Genomic DNA, 18,998 nt, shown 5'->3' on the forward strand with positions numbered 1-18,998 from the left:
ACATGTAATATCCTTAATCCTTTCAAATTCCCTTTTATGAGGTTCAGAAGATTCTAATGGAAATTCTGAAGGCCTCTCTTCAAATTTTACACTATCATCTATATGTTAACACGTAAATTTTTCATATTGTTGTGAGTTTTTCCGATAAGCAGGTTACAATATAATAAAGTTTGAATAGGCCGTCTGTGCTTATCTGATTATATAAATTATATTAGTTTATATAAAATCAGATAAGCACAGACGGCCTATTCAAACTTTATTATAACGTAAATTTTTGTTCTAATGTACAAATCGAATCATTATTTTGCTCGTTTCATTTCCCTTTATCTTTTATGTTTGTTAATTCCGGATCGCAGTGGTCAACCTCACTTGAGGACGGATGATTTGAAATAAATCTTAGTAGTTGCTATATAATACTACATAAAAATCCCAGATCTACTCATCATCGTCTCGTCTACTTCAAGAATTTTCATCATATGGACTCCTAATTGACAACTCCACGAGCCGCCACAAATAATTTTTTTTTTAAATTTTAGTTGGTTATTTAATGACGCTGTATCAACTACTAGATTATTTAGCGTCGATAGATTGGTGATAGCGAGATGATATTTGGCGAGATGAGGCCGAGGATTCGCTATTGAATTTACAAATATTTGTCAGTCGAAAGTAAAGTAAGAATTTACAAAACAGCACTTGGATCAATTCTGGCATACACAGGAGAAACCAGAGTTCTAACAGTGAAAACTAAACAAAACTGAGCACATGTGAAATGAACTTTTAGAGAACTATTCAAGGGAGAATTCGCAATATAAAAATTATCGCAAAAAGTAAAATTCAAGACATCACTAAATTTATTACAGAAAAGAGAAATTATTGGAAGGAATATATAGACAGAAAGCGGCAGATCGGCTTGTTAGAAAAACCAAAGACCCTTGGATGGGAAGAGAAGAAGAGAAGGCCTCTTGAATGATGGTAAGGTCAATTACTGGTGAAGAATGCAAAAAATTGAACGAAAGATTTTCATTGATCTCCCATTCCTTATGACAACTCCTTAAAAATTGTCCAATACTGTTGCACTGGCAAATTAAAATCAAATATCATTTTCGGTTTATAGCTACAACCCTAGATCATAGCCTATATATCCAAATTGCTCGGCTTTATAGGCTTTGACGATAACTTTTGTCAGGTTTACTATGCTTTCATCTAGTTGTTACATAAGGAGTCACGTCATAACTCCCATTTCAATTGCATTAGCGACTGTACTGCCATCTCGTGTTCGTTTACGGCGGACGGGTGGCGATCCTGGTGGTTGTTCTCTTCAAAGTGCTGCGAAATTTAACACAGGGATGAGCAATCCGGTATACATATGATCTAGGCTACAACTTAACTTTACAGAGGTTTTGCATTGCTCCTCAAGATGACTGCATCGAGATTTTCTTTTATATTATTTTCTTCGTGCTAACTTATGCTATTTGAGCGTATCTATGTAACGTTAATCGTTCTGCAGGGAGACGGAAATCTTTTGACAAGATGGAGATTTGCCTTACAGAACATCTCGTAGTTTCTCAAATTGTGTTGGTTACTTTGAAGGCATTAATCAGTCTACCGATGGAAAAAAGACGATTCCCCGAATCTAATTTTGCACATGTGTTTAACGTGGGAGTGTTTCGTAACCAATACGGGGATTCACATTTGAGCCGTTCAGAGCAGAAGTGTGTAAGTCAAGAATGGGTAATGAGGGTTAAAGTAAACATTCTGTAAATTACAGCGCAAAGTAGCAATTAATATCCAATTTATTTAAACCATTATTAGTCGGTGGATAGCAAGAAGGACATATTAATTGCTACTTTGCGCTGTATTTTACAGAATTTTTACTTTAAACCTCATTACTGAATTTTGACTTACATCACTTTTGCTCTGAACGGCTCATTTAATCTTTTTACGTCAAACTTTCCTTACGATCTAGTATACATTGTGAATGTAGTCTAAGGTTTGTTCACGTCTTGAAATTGTGTGACGCAAAATCCCCAGCCTTACTGTAACGGGGGTGGGGGGGGCGTTAAGAAACTTCATTGCCCTCAACGGTAGTTGAAAATGCGAACTTCGGATTTAATGGCGAGGTCGGAAACCAGACGATCGTAGAGGGTAACAATCAATGTGAATCTACAGACTGTACATTTGAAATTGTTCTAGAAACTATGGAATTCCAGTTCGCTTTGGAAATTCCAAACTCGCCAGTAACATATATCAGGAATAATCCATTGTCTCAGTATAATTAATAAAGGGACTAGGAGGGGCGATTATCCTCCCTCCGGGTCGAGTAATATGTTAACATAACTGCCCCTTAGTTACAGATCTAATCCCATTTGGACAAATGTTTAGTTTATCTGGATATTACATTTCGGGTCATAACATTCACAATAATAAATAATATGCGTGTAGGCACTCTGTTATTTATATTAATTAATTTATTTATCTTAATTACATACGTGGTTGTGCAGCAGATAAAATCCCCCCCCCACACACAACATATATCAGAAGAGGAAAATTATAGGTACTAACTCCAATTTCATAGCAAATATGAACGCGAAGAATAGTCAGGAAGAATGCAGCGTGCACGGTGGAATCGCTGCCAATAAAAATCGAAAATATCACGTAAACGGCTCATTGCAGAACAAATCTGTTTGTTTCTAAAGTCTTTTAAAAAATGTCCAGTTTTCATATTCTATGTTGTTCACATAATGTCAACTGTTTTAATTATACAGGGACATCATTTTATTTTTACTAACATTTCTAATATTAACCTGGCTGTACCTTTGGATAAATGGTTGAGAACCGGAAACACCCACTTCCACGACTGGAGTTCGATGATACTGGCGTAAAATACAGACAAATCACTTTTTTAGTTATATGAGGGAAGAAAAGTAGTTCATCAATTTACATAAACTAGGAAATATCGCTATTTTGAGTTTGATAATTTTCATTAGGTTTTTGTTTAATCAAAATACAGTACAGTATTAACAATAAGTGTTTTTACTCACGAACTGAGCTATCCATTCGGACGTATTCATTATGCAGCATATATTATACTAAAGCACATAGCGTACAATTTAGAGAATGAAGTTAAATTGAAAAATAATCATAATATGGATATTTAAACATATATTTGAAAATGTTCGCCGTTCATTTCGATACAGGCTTCAGATCTAATGTGCATATTATCGCACTATAGACTATTGTACCTAATTCCAATTAGGCCTACCACTTTCGTTCTTCGTATTAAATGTTGAAATAATTCTGTACCTACTCTATAAAAGAGTACCTTACGTACTGTAAATTGGATCTTCACTTCTACCCGATCCCAAAAGATAAAATTAATCAGACATGCTATCCACTGTCCGTCCAAGTGGTTTTGTCCCAGGGTCGTAGAAAGGGGGAAATTACGTAACAGTTAATTACTTAACGAGACCCTTTTATTTACATTATTTTGAACAGTTGTATAATATTACGTAGAAATCCAATTCGTAACAGAAATTAATGTTATCAGAAAAGAGCTAAGACAGCCCAGCCATTAGCCTTTACAGAGAGGTGAGTAGAAGGGGGGGGACCGGGATGTGACGTAGGCAAACGGACGACAGTACCTGTGCGAAAATATGATTTAATATTGAAAGTTCTTTCGTCACTGGAAAACGCAAACATACTTCTGGAACGTACTATACTCACTAACTCAGTATGTACGCGGCCTTGGTTCTGTGTAGAGAACGATTGGAAGTTTACTAGTAGATGGGGAGGGAGTGAAGTACATTAAAGAACTCAGGTACAATAAAAATTGAAGTAAAAATAAAATGATGTCCCTGTAGTTGGCATTGTTATTACAGTAAATTCAACAACGAATTGCGTATCGCCAGGGAATGTTACACAGGATAAATTATGACATTGCATTTCTCAGTCATACAGTCTTCTCTGATGCAGCCGTCGTCCTCTTTTCTGTCGCTATGAACAGGCGTAACTGTAGAATTTGTGAAAGTGAAAAACCCACATTTGGTTATTGTCGATGAGTTGAACAGTCCGACCCTGAACATGTGGTGTGTCTCAAGTCCAGAATCTCTTATTGAGCCATTATTTTTTTGAGGTCTGAATAATAGGAATAACCTACTTTAACATTCTGAGAAATTATTAAGTTCCTCGAATATCTCATGGTTACCATTTCAAGAAAGATACAGCATCACTGTATACGTCAGAGAAGTTTCCAGGTAGATGGATTGGAAGAGCAGGTTCCACTCCGTGGCCTTCTAGGTCACCAGATATGACTCCTTTGACGTTAATTTTATGCAATTAATTCATGCTGTTTGTGAATCTGTGTTGTTATTTTAAATGCTTTGGAACACCTGAAGGGAATTAAGAGTATAGCCTAGACATGGGGCCCACAGCAATAGAGAGCTATGCCACATTTATTTTAGATAGTTTATACTATCTGTTGTCCTTTTACCAAACTAAATAGATGTGGCATTACACCAGCCAATGGTAGAGCAGTCTGACTAATTCAAGGACACGGCCCTTCTTGTAAAAGTCTTATTTTTCTCCCTTTTTGGTTGTGGCATACTCGTAGCTCCCTCTTGCAGTGGACCTCTTTTATCGGGGCAAGAACAACGAGAATCGGTGATATTATGTAGTGATATCTAACCAGGTAAAATATTCTCTCTGCAAAGTTCATAAGCATGGGAACGCCTATGGTGACACCTGGCTCCTAGTCGTATTTGGTCTTCCAATCAGGTAAATGCTGAAAACTATCTGGTGTAACATTAAGGTATTTTAGAAATTGCAAATCCATTCGTAGGAGTTCACTTATGTTAAAGATTCATCCTCTGAGGACCAATAAGAAAAACAAACCTTAAGATTGGAATGCAAAGGACTTTGATACACCCCATCTAGAAAACAGAAAATGCTATTTCTTTTTACATATCATTTGGTATTCACATATTTTATTATCAACATCGTTATCATAACCTACGACTAATATCATTGCCAAGGCAGTTGAAATGACTAACTTGTCTTGTGCTCTGTAGTTTATTGATAACCTTATTCCTATTGATTCCTTCCCACAAAATGCCATAACTTGCGTTCATAACATTGATATAGCCATGTTATATTCTTTGCAGAGAAAATCAAGTTTAAAAATTGACCTCTGGATATTTATGAACTTGTAGAGAAATATAACAGTTTAATTCCTCGAAAAATGAATTCAGAAACTTAATACAGAATATACGATTTTGACAGTCGAAATCAAATGTCAGCTAATAGTGTCATATTGAAAAACAGTTTTTCCCTTCTATCCTTCATAGGAAACATAATAAAAATTTCAGACTTAAACTGCATAAAGTTCATCGGAAATATGAAAGATATTCCAGACAAAAATATTTTTACTCAGAATACAGAGAGAATACCGATAGATGACTGCCTTCTTTTTCCTGAATAAGGGCGTAAACCTCTACTACAGTACTTATGCAGGAATGGCCCATTGTACGTCACGTAAACTATAAATCATCCCAGAAGACGGCAATGGGTGGCCAGCGAGATGATTGTCACAAACGATATAACTTACACGTTACAGGCGTACTACAGAAAATCATAAACATAAAAATTAATTCAAACGAGATCAATATCGAACTAGAGAAGCCATCGGGAGCGGAAAAGTTATTTTAGACGAAAATACTAATACTCCAGAAAATCTAATACATATATGAAAATAATTTCAGACGATATTATTTTCATTTTAGAAAATTCACAGGGAACATACGTAGAATTTCGGAGATCATTAATATTTCAAAAAATCCATGGGAAACTTTAAATGACATTCAGATCACTCCAGACAATGCATTAAAACATAAAAATTTTAGGATGTTCAATTTCACTTCAGAGAATCAATGATCTAAAATGATCTACCGATACGATAATTTATTTTTCTCTCAAGAAAATCCACACGGAATAAATTCTTGAAAAGATTATCAAAGATAAGATTACTTAAACTCAAGAAAATCCATTAGGGATAAAGGAAAATTATCATAGACCATATAGCTTTCATGTCTTTCATGTCCCGCGCCGTGGCGTAGTGGTCTAAGGCATCCTGCCTAGGACTCGCATAACGGAATGCGCGCTGGTTCGAGTCCTTATGGGGGAAGAAATTTTATCAAGAAATTTCGGCCAGTGTATGAGACCGGTGCCCACCCAACATCGTGATGCATTTGGGGAGCTACGATAGGTAGCGAAATCCGGTTACGCAAACCAGCTATAACGGCTGGGAGCTCATCATGCTAACCACACGATACTTCCATTCTGGTTGGATGATCGTCCACCTCTGCTTCGGCATGTGGCCGTGAGGCCAGCAGCCGGCTGGTAGGTCTTGGTCCTTCATGGGCTGTAGCGCCACGGATTATTATTATAATATAGTTTTCATTCAACGAAACTCGTAAGAACACAGGAAGATTTTCATAGACGAGATCACTATCATGCCACAAAATCAAACAAAAATAAAATAATTTCATGTGACATCACTTTCGCTATGTAAATTCACAGGGAATGTACGAAACTTTGACAGGTGAGACCACTCTTAAATTTCAAAGAAAATAAAAGAAAAACTTCCACATGCGAGATCAATTTCAAACTAGAAAATCCATAAGTAGCATAAATGATTACTTTTTGTGACTGTGAGTAACATATTTATTTATTTAACGCCCCTTTTAAACAACACAATCTACGTACATCTACAGAAAGAAGGCGAAATTTCATTAATTGAAGAACAAAAATTTAAGGAAAAAATATTCAGAAAACCTGTTCCGCTACCGATTTGTACAGGACCAAGTTCACGGCATCTACCGAGCATCAAACCTTGTTCTCTTTCGTGAGAAACTATCCAGCTGACCGAGTTGAGCCAACTCAATCATTGAGATGGTGAGGCCACTGAAAGGTCAAATGAAAGTGAGAAGTTGGAATAGAAAGAGAAGTGGAGTGAATCAGTCGTGACCTCAGAAAACTGAGGAAATCACGAGAACATACCGCCAGAACACGGTGATCAAACCTCAGGCATCCGTAACACCTATCTAGTACAGAATTGTATAGCATTATTGTAACACTGATAGCAAAAACAATTTTTAACAAATAATGTGCTAGAATCCTTACGTAAGCTTTTATCTTACCATTGCCCATAATATGTTCAATCATTACCACATAACGTACATATACTGTATATAATTTATTGTAACATACGTCAGCGGTAGTAAACTCATTGGTTGGGGTAAGGCTTACAGTTTTATAACTGTAGGAATCGAAATCTTTCTAATGTTTGTATGTTTATTCGTTGTCTGAGTGGTGTTTGTAGCAATTGAACAGTCCACTGCAAGAATGATGGATGTCAATTTCTTGTGGAAAATGAACCAAGACTGTCAATGCATAGCTTAAAACATATAGAATGTACATAGAAAGTTATATGGCATTAACACTGATAGTCATTGTCCAGTAATGATCGGAAAATCACAGTTAAGCTTTGAGCGCTAAGCATTTCAAACTTTCAATTGTTTCTCCTGAAAAATGTATTCCAAATGACATCCTCCATTCTTGCAGTGGACTTTTCAATTGCTACCATGAGATTTTTTATTTTTTTACGCGTTTCTTTTTTACTTTTTTTTTTCCATTCCATTGAGCAATCTTTGACATTGTCAATCACTTTACCCTGCACTACATGTACAGTGGAAAGGTCATTCAGGTAAGTTATGTGTAATCATTATTATTATGTTAATTTGTTATGGTTACAGCATTTATCAGAAAATACTTCTATGCATTCCTTGTATTTACATGTTTTAGCACCGTTCGGAGAGTGAAACCATGGCTAAGGAACATCATACGAGATGACCGTCTTTTCTCTCTATGCATGCTGTCCACACATTGGAAACGCATAGAAGAAAACAGGGCATCATTTTTGTAAAAAGTGATTGATATCTATGGACGAGAACCTAGGCGATTGCAAATTTTGTTTCAAGCTCAAGAATCAGAATAGTGAAATATTACTAGCGGGAATATTTTATATAGATACATCAAACATTAAAATTTGAATTAATTATTGTATTATATAATTTTGAGTTAAATTTTAAATTTAGGGTAATTTAGATTTCAGAACAGGCTATTTTTCATGTTCAATTTTCTCCCCCCTCCTCGTTTCGTTTAATTTTCTAATCATCTGAGATTGGATCCTGCGGGCGCCCTTGGTCTATATATGAATGTAGATTAAGGTTTTTTAAGAGCTGTAGAACCGTACTGGCACTAGAATAAATACTAACTATAAGTCTAGTAGCAGAACTTATACATACTAGAAATAATACTAGCGGTAATACTGTATCAGTAGTAAATGAAGTAACAGTACTGCTATAAACAGCAGCGGTAGCAGCAGAAATATGAACAGTAGTAGTTCTAACAGAAACAGAGTAGCTATTATATTAGTAGTAGTGACAGTAGCAGTTCTATTGTAACAGAAACACTAGTAATTAGTAGTAGCAAGAGTACTACTAGTTGTAGCAGCAGGAAATACAGTATATTAGTCTAGTAATAGTAACAGTAGCAGTTGTATTAGTAATAGAAGTTGTATTAATATAAATAACAGTTATATCCCTAACAACAGTATTTCTATTAATAGCCATAACAGTTAGGCCTATATTAATATTAGTAGTAGTTCTATTATCAACAATAGCAGTTTTGTTAATAACAGAAGAAATAATTGATTAAATGGCGATCTTACTCGTGTTAATTATGTATGCATGTGCGGCTTACATCTGTTTCGGTGCTATTCGACACCATCCTCAGAGCCTACTAGATCTCGGCGCTATCTCAACTTCGCTGCCTGTTGTGTGGGTGCGTTCGTGTGATGAAGAGCTGTGTCAAATAGTGTGTGTGTTCTGAAATTGATCTGTGTGTTGAGAATTTGACTGGGGTGTGTCTGTGTATTTCATATTGTTCTAGTGTGTTGAGTTGGTTTTTGGGTTGTATGTGTAGAATTTCCATGTCTGTATTTATGTTACTGTATGTGTGGTTAGTATTAGTTATGTGTTCGGCATATGTAGATGTAGGCTATTGTGTCCTCTGGTTATTGCTTTAATGTGTTCTTTGTATCGAGTTTGGAATGATCTGCCTGTCTGTCCAATGTAGAAACTGTCGCAACTATTGCATGTGAGTTTGTATACGCCTGTGTGGTTGTATTTATTTATTTGTGTTGTTTGTGTGTTGAGATGTCTTTGTAGTGTGTTTTCTGTTCTGTATGTTATGTTGTATTTCTGTTTTCTGAATGAGGATGCGATCTTGTGTGTGTTTTTGTTTTCGTATGTTAGTGTGATGTATTTCTTGTGTTCTTGTGTTTGTGTTGTGTTTTGTGTGTTTTTGTGTTTGTTGAGTTTTTATTTTGTCTTCCTTATGATGTTGTCTATTATGTTTGGGTTGTAACCATTTTCGTGTATTTGATTGTGTTCACTTCTTCATTGTAGCGTTGTTGGCTCATGGGTATATTGAGTAATCTGTGTACCATTGTCCTGAATGCAGCATGTTTGTGTTTTGTGGGGTGATTAGATGTGTTGTGTATGTGTGTGGTGGTGGTGGTTGGTTTTCTGTATATTTTGAAGGTGTGTTTGTTGTCAACTTTTGTTATGGTGATGTCTAGGAAATTTATGGAGTTTTTGTTTTCAAGTTCCAGTATATATTGGAGTTTTGGGTGTATTTTGTTTATGTATTGGTGTAGTTTGTGTATTTGTCGTTTGTTTCCTTTGTATAGTATGAGTATGTCGTCTACGTATCTGTGCCAGTATATTATGTTGTCTGCATATTTGTTGTGTTCATTGTTGAGTATGTATGTTTGTTCTATGTTGTGTAAAAATATCTCTGTTAGTATGCTAGATATGGGTGATCCCATTGGCAATCCTTCTGTTTGGGTGTAGTATTTATTGTTGTGTGTGAAATAGTTTTGCTTTGTTATGATGTCTGTGATTTGGATGATTTCTTCGATGTATTCTTGTGGTGTGTTGTTGTCTATGAGCATTTGTTTTAGTATCTGTAATGTGTCTTGTATCGGTAACACGAGTTAAGATCGCCATTTAATCAATTATTTATATTCAAGTGTTAAAAGTAATGTACGAAAGGTTCAACATGAAGAGAAGAAATAATACTTTTCTCAATAGCAGTAGTAGTTCTATAAGTAGTATCAACAGTACCCGTTCTATTAATAGTAGGAGCAGCAGTTTTGCTAAAAGCTATAGCAAATATAATATTGCGCTAGCAGTAAACCTAACAGTTATCATTGCCCTAATAGTAACAGTAATAAAACAATAGCGGTTTTATTGGCAGCAGCAGTAACTTTGAATAGTAATTACAATAACAGTTGTAATATTGGTACAGTAAAAGCAAGATCAGCAGAAGCAGTTATACCTAATAGTAGCGAGTGTTGCAATAGGAACAGTAATAGTTCCTTACGGTACCAGCATTTGTACTAATAATAATAATAATAATAATAATAATAATAATAATAATAATAATAGCAGTAGTAGTAGTAGTAGTAGCCATTCTATTAGTAGTAGTAGTAGTAGTAGTAGTAGTAGTAGTAGTAGTAATAGTAGAAGTAGGATTAGTGGTAGTGTAGTGGTAGTTGTAGTGGTAGGTATCTTAAATTTTAATTCAGATATATATATATATATATATATATATATATATATATGTTTGTGAATCATGTAAATTTTATGTCATTTTCATGTATTTTTATCAAAACGGAACTGTCCCCGAACACGAGCTATGTTTGTGAATCATATAAAATTTTACGTCATTTTCATGTATTTTTATCAAAACGGAACTGTCCCCAAACGCGAGCTATGTTCGTGAATCATGTAAAATTTTATGTCATTTTCATGTATTTTTATCAAAACGGAACTGTCCCCGAACGCGAGCTATGTTCGTGAATCATGTAAAATTTTATGTCATTTTCATGTATTTTTATCAAAACGGAACTGTCCCCAAACGCGAGCTATGTTCGTGAATCATGTAAAATTTTATGTCATTTTCATGTATTTTTATCAAAACGGAACTGTCCCCGAACACGAGCTATGTTTCTGAATCATGTAAAATTTTATGTCATTTTCATGTATTTTTATCAAAACGGAACTGTCCCCGAACGCGAGCTATGTTCGTGAATCATGTAAAATTTTATGTCATTTTCATGTATTTTTATCAAAACGGAACTGTCCCCGAACACGAGCTATGTTTGTGAATCATATAAAATTTTACATCATTTTCATGTATTTTTATCAAAACGGAACTGTCCCCGAACACGAGCTATGTTTCTGAATCATGTAAAATTTTATGTCATTTTCATGTATTTTTATTAAAACGGAACTGTCCCCAAACGCGAGCTATGTTCGTGAATCATGTAAAATTTTATGTCATTTTCATGTATTTTTATCAAAACGGAACTGTCCCCGAACGCGAGCTATGTTCGTGAATCATGTAAAATTTTATGTCATTTTCATGTATTTTTATCAAAACGGAACTGTCCCCAAACGCGAGCTATGTTCGTGAATCATGTAAAATTTTATGTCATTTTCATGTATTTTTATCAAAACGGAACTGTCCCCGAACACGAGCTATGTTTCTGAATCATGTAAAATTTTATGTCATTTTCATGTATTTTTATCAAAACGGAACTGTCCCCAAACGCGAGCTATGTTCGTGAATCATGTAAAATTTTATGTCATTTTCATGTATTTTTATCAAAATGGAACTGTCCCCGAACAGGAGCTATGTTTCTGAATCATGTAAAATTTTATGTCATTTTCATGTATTTTTATCAAAACGGAACTGTCCCCAAACGCGAGCTATGTTCGTGAATCATGTAAAATTTTATGTCATTTTCATGTATTTTTATCAAAACGGAACTGTTCCCGAACACGAGCTATGTTTCTGAATCATGTAAAATTTTATGTCATTTTCATGTATTTTTATCAAAACGGAACTGTCCCCGAACACGAGCTATGTGTCTGAATCATGTAAAATTTTATGTCATTTTCATGTATTTTTATCAAACGGAACTGTTCCCGAACACGAGCTATGTTTGTGAATCATGTAAAATTTTATGTCATTTTCATGTATTTTTATCAAAACGAAACTGTCCCCGAACACGATCTTTGCTCTTTGGAATACCTTTATGTAGCGTTTTTATGTATGGTATGTTATTATTTAAATAAATAAATTAGTAATTAGTAGTAGGCGCAGCAATTGTAGTGGTAGTAGCAGTAGCAGCAGCAGTAGTACTAGTAGTAATAATAACAACGGCATTATTAGCGGTACTATTACCGGTAGTTTTAACAGCAGTAACACTACTACTGTATTATTGAATAAAATTGAGAACGCTAATAGCTATAGTGTCATATTGAAGTAATAGGCTGCCGTTAGAACCCAGTATTTCCCTTCTTGTTCTTCCTTCACATCTGTGGTTAACCATTGTGTTTCATGTATGTGTGGGGAGGCGAGACCTGGCATGTGGACTGTGCGAAAAGGAAAATGATAAGTTACCAGAAAGAGAGCTTATTTCATGATTAATATTATACGAAATATAGAGACGGAAATTCATCTCAGATTAAAACATATTTTCCCCTCCATACCTAATAATGAAATAGGTCACAGGACAGGTCTTGCCTCCTCTACTGTACCTCCCTTTTCGTCAGTGATTTCTCTGTACAGTATTTTACAAGCGTCAAATAGCGTCACAGCTGATTTCGTCTACTGTATCCGCTGCCTTGTCTGATAGCTGTCGTAGCAGTCAAGTTAATTTAATAATGCATTGCAATCTAGTACAAATTGCAACAATGGATACTGAACCGAGATCTGTATTTAATATCCATCAACTTGGCTGAGCCTGGAGCCCAGTCTTCGGAAAGCGACGATTCTTTAATTCTGTGCCATCCCACAAAATACAAATCGCGTCAATTGTAGTGGATTCTTAGCTCGTATTTTTCTCTCTGTCGAGGAGACTCTTGAGATTCGGTCTTTGCTGAACAAAGCGGATGCAGTTCTCACCGGAGGCTTCCTACTCCCTTGTTCCTCCTACACAAATCGACCGGAGTTGCACACAGTCCTCAAGGGGCTTCTTGCAACTCTGCTCCTCCCTTCAGTAAGAAATGTTTCCACACAACAGCCTCTCTTTATTCTGCAAGACTGTCGTGCACGCTCGGTCAGAATTCGCTCTTGCAAAAATGTAATCCGAGTGGGAATAGACGTGAGACACTTCTATGTGCTTCTTAATCTCAATAGTCGTAGGATCTTCTCTATTTTTGACCCACATCATGATCATTACCACCACTGTTACAGTACTATCATTACCATCTTTATCACCATCACTAATAATAATAATAATAATAATAATAATAATAATAATAATAATAATAATAATGAGGTAGGGTGGCCATTTTCTTTCCTCCTCCATTGCATACGTCGCTGGCTAGTAACATATTATTAGGGATAGGATTTTGATGACCTATAAGTCATGAAAAAAATGTCCTAAAACAATGCATTTATGAACTAAAAATCTTAAAAAAAAATGCCCTTAAAATGCTCTAAAATTGATCTTACATAATTGGCTTAGTAGGAATATTAATATTTAGATTAGTAATTAAATTTAATTCTAGTACCAATTTCAAAGTTTATTTAATTTTACATAATTTTTCTAAGTAGGCCTAGTACACTTTAATTAATTATTTTACCTCATGTAGCCCACCACAAGGCCACTCCTATCCGGAACTAGCAGGTATAGAGGAGTCTACCCATATATTGAAGGGGTGGTTGGACTGATCCATTATGTGGGGGTGTACTACGTTAAAATTACAATATTTGTGTAGAAAAACCATTAAAATAATAAACAAAATAATGGGTATTAATTGAAAAAATACGTAGAGAAAATATCAAAGTAAATAAATAAAATTTTACATTAATAATGGGGATTTATGGCCAAAATTAAATGAAAATACCCAAAAAATGACCGAATAAAACACAAAATGCTCTTATGAGTTGTAAGAGGTAAAAAATGCAAAAAAATGCCCTAACAAATATGTTTTAAAACACTCAGTTTATCACATAACATATAAATACTAACGCAGCTATGTTTCTAGCTTAGTAGAAAAAGGATGCAATTTCATCAAAATCCTAGCCCTACATATTACACTAATCAGACTTCAGATATATACAAACAATTGTTCTTCCTCTGCCTGATAATAAATGTAGGTACATATCAGCCAGAACCTCAATCAGAGATAATTTCAACAATATTTCCAAAAAAAAAAAAAAATGGTGCGGCTTTCGGACGGATGGAAGGGCATTCTAATAGGACTCCATCGGAACCGTAACACATACAGACTAAATCGACAGCGCCACACAGCTGAGTCACTGTATCTATAAAATGCGCGAACGTTCGGACTTAAATCCACTAAATGCTGCAGTGCTAACCTTCGAGCCTCTCTTCCGTATTAAAGGCAAACAAAATAATCAAGATTCTGGTCCCTCTAAAAATTATTTGAAAAAGGAGATACGAGCTGAAATGTATCAAGGAACAAAAATAAAATAAAAGATATAATCCATTAGTCTACTATAAAGGGGTTTTTTATTACCTGAAAAATTAGGTAGATCAGAAAGGAGAAGTTACGAGTAAGATAAAAGTTTTTCCTTGTAGGTGTTTACTTGACAAATTTTCTCTCTCTTCGTTCCACTGACTATTTTATTTCACTGAAATATTAGTTATCAGCGAAATGTGACTTGTTTCGTAGTCCTAACGCTGTCTACCCTATACTCTATTAAATATGCAAGTTCATGTTAGATGCCCCTAATAGAGGATTATGTAATCAATATTTAACTTATAAGATACAACTCAGCATGCAGATGAACGATTAACTTACTGCGCACGAAACGGGTATAATATTATCCCTTGAAGACACAACAGACTTAACTTCTAGAAACTGAAGTTCGTAAGAGTCATGTTATGTACTCTCCAAGTCTTAGCCTTTGGGTTTATGCTGAAGGTCTAACCATTGGCTTTCCTTTATATGCAAATGTAATGAAATTCCTACTTTTGGACCGTAATCTTACAGAGCGATCTTTTTTTTTTCTTTGCTGGACCAGCAAATGTAATTTACGAAGAGTCTAGAGTACAAGAAGATTCGTCACAAACACGCATACTGTCATAAAGGGAAATATATAAGGGTGAAAGAGAAATGAAGATAGACTGAAGGGAGATGGAGAAATAAAAATAAATGACAGAGAAACAATAAGAAGAAACACTAAAACAGAATGTAAGAGAGCAGAAGTCGGGTGAAAAGGAATGGAAGAAAATGTAAGGAAATACGAAGACTGAGCAAGACTACAAGAAGAAAGAAAATGAAAAATGACTTGGTTCTAGTTGTAGTTCGAATAAGGAAAGACAACACGAGATGGGAAAATGAGGGAAACAACAGACAAACGCATTCTCGCTGTAGTGTGTAGCGGGACTCTACACAGTTCAATTTTTAATGCGCGTATGCTTGCAATCTGGAAAGAATATTGAAAGAATCAAGTTTAAAACGTACGTTCAATTAAGATGCATGAAAATTTTGTGTCTACATGGTGTAGAGTTTTGAACGTCGTCTTCACTGCGTAAATATATTAATTAATATTAAATATCAATCTCGCATTCATTGATTTGAATGCGTACACTTTAAAGAAAAGTTTAACCGTGTATATGCATCTTAATGGATTCATGCACGCCGTGATTCATGTCATTGATTTAAGGGGAAACAGTTAGCGACACTGACTAAACAAAAGAGCGAACATGCGATAAATTGATAGCGATAAATCTAGCTGCAAAAATTATCGCGATGTATGACTGTGATTGGTTGGAATTCAAAATGTCATTACACTATATTCGTCGAAAATGGAATAACGTGATATAAACGAAACAGTCCTTACTATCATCGTACTATTTCCGTATTACTGTATGATTTACATAAATATTGAATAGTGTAGGGCAGCCGTGGCGAAAATATGATCGTGCGCCGAGCCACTATATAACCTGCAACGTGCAGGAGGGGGGCGGACACCCGAAAGGGAAATTAAGCAACGTCTGACTTATTAACGCATTTTCATTTTCCTTACGTCAAGCACTTAAATGTAATTTTATACAGTATAAGATTACAAACTAATGTTTAATACGTGTAACGAAGAAAGAAATGAACAAGAAAACATGGGACACATTATCACAACCTAAAATTAACTGTCTTCAGAATGTCTCTGCGACAGAGTTTCAAAATCAGTCACTCGTGATCTAAATTTGGTTTTTTACTATTTTTATTGTTGAAAATAATTTTTCACAAACGTAAGTTGTAGCGAACATGACTTCAACGGAGCAAGCGAAAGAAAGAAGCTTCTGATATTTATTTTTTGGCAAAAATTTGAAAAGTTCAATATTTGTCAAGTCCTTACATCTAGCTTTCATTTAACATCACATTGTAAATCTGTGAGTTTAAATTGAATATCTAAACACTTTATTCGTACATCTGCTGAAAAAGATTCGACGTACAGAGATGATGATGATGATGATGATGATGATGATAATAATAATAATAATAATAATAATAATATTAATAATAATAATAACACAACCTTTTAATGATTCATCAGTAACATGTAATATAATGCCGTTTTATGTTATACAACCGTTTCCTCGTAATACTTGTAAACAAATCATACATTTAATATCCTCATCATATTGGCAACAAAAAATGCGTCCTCCCATCCTACTTGAAACTTTCGATTTTGTAGAGGTACATGGTTTTGAGTGAGATATTGCGATGATATGCCACTCGCAGATCAGAGACAAATACAAATGGAACGGAGTGTGACTCCAGTGAGTGAGAGGGTGGGGGTTGGGGGAGGCAGGAAGCAAGAGAAATGAATAGCTATCATTGCAAGCCACAATGTGCTCGCGAGTCACATTTTCGCCACGGCTGGCGTAGGGGATAAGTCACACCACTATTTAACGCCTATTTTTTTGTATGGTTTTTCATTTCTAGTTTTAATGGTACAGGTCGTGTTTGTGTACGGTGTAGGTCTAAAGATCTTTTTCTTTAATGTCGAATTGTTGGATATAGAGGCACATATGTTCTCTCTGCTTCCCTCATGAATGCCAGCCGACCGAATGATCTACGTCTTAGCTCGTGGTTGTGGGTGGTGACCAGCTCTCAAGTTTTGGTTAGGCACGCTGTCCATATAGTTCACGTTGCAATCCGAAGTACGGGGCTGTACCAATGTAGCTGGAACCAGTCTGATCATCATCGGGCGATGACCCGGGGCAAGAGAATCCACTCAAATCACGACCAGCATTGTTAACGTCAACCCCACATTGTTACTTCTTTAAGCGACACGCTACTAAGGTTAACAGCGTAACTCGAAGAGCCAACAGTAATTGCTGGTTTACGTTACCGAGTTTACAAAAACAGCCGTGTAATTTTCCTGAGATGTACGCGATCGAGGGTCTAAGATTAGTCCGCGTCTATTGTTTCCACAGATGGGAATTAGTTCGGAACATGATGTCGAATTATGTGCATGTTATTACTGCTGTAATTACCACAACGACGTTCGGAAGAGCTCCGTGGCTTTGATAGTGGTAAAGAATTCACGAACTTCAGTCATAATTAGAGTCCGGATACATATTGAAAAACAAATACTGAAATATGCATGAAAATACATCATCCCCTGTGGTCTATTGGCTGGATTAGGTCCGAGAAGTTCACGGGTTCAAAATTTGCCGAATATGGTGCATTAAGAGGGAGATTGAGGAATATTATCGAAGAGAAAATCAGAATCATTCGTAGAAAATGAGGAACAGGCTGATTTCCGCGCGGGAAGGTCATGTGTTGAAATTATATTCTGCATTACACGCCCTGCACAAAATAAATGTTGTACTTGTTATAGATTTATAAAAAGCGTACTATGATTTGAAATCACAAGAATATTAAAGACAAGGATGCTGCATATTGCCAATATTTAAAATACCTATCGAAATTAGGGTTAAAAATAATGTAAAATTATGAGTCTATTAATTGGAAACAATACAATACTTTTTCTGTATAGGGTGTAGACCAGGCCTGCACAAACGGCGCTCATCGAGCGCGGCCGCTCCTTCGGAGCGGGAGAGCCGTCCAAACAGCTCGCCGGAAAGGTACGTCGGAATGACGTATGCCTGCTATAGGCAGAGGATAGTCCACGCAGCTATCTCGTGTAGTGTGTATTATATCAGTAGCTATTTCACTTTGCCTATCTACGGCTACATAATGGGGGAATCTAAAAGACGGAAAAGTGATCATCAGGCAAATTCTTTCAATATTGCATGGGAAAATGCTTATTTTTTCACAGCAGCTGGAGTCAATACTTATCTGCCACAAGAGTTTGAAAGAAAGAGGAAAACATAATATAATGCGTCATTACTAGTCCACACATAGAGATACGATAGTTTTGTTGGTGAAGATCGCAGTGAAAAGGTTCAAGAGTTAAAAGTTGCATTATTACATGAGGTAGGGTACGTTAGAATTTATTAATCTTCAACAATTTATAAATATCTCTCTTCAGGAAAAAGGCCAGCTCATTGTTATGTGTTGAATAAATTACGGGATTTCAGTCGTAAACTTACACTTTTCATAAGTCAATTTCGGGAAGGTAATATGGCTCACTTTCGAAAGATAGAAACTGCTCGTGATGAAGCACTGTTAAACGATTATGTGCAAATATTAATTGAAATTCAAAATAAATTTACTGTAATTCTAGGTTCCAAGATCTGTCTTAATTGGAAAGAAGTTTAAAGTTATCATAATAAATTCTTTCAACACCAGTTAAAACAGTGTCATACATAACATTTAAGTGTGCTTAAATGCGACAGGCTCAAAATTCCGGCACACGGGCGA

Source organism: Periplaneta americana, chromosome 9, assembly GCF_040183065.1.
Source record: "Periplaneta americana isolate PAMFEO1 chromosome 9, P.americana_PAMFEO1_priV1, whole genome shotgun sequence".
NCBI lineage: Eukaryota > Metazoa > Arthropoda > Insecta > Blattodea > Blattidae > Periplaneta > Periplaneta americana.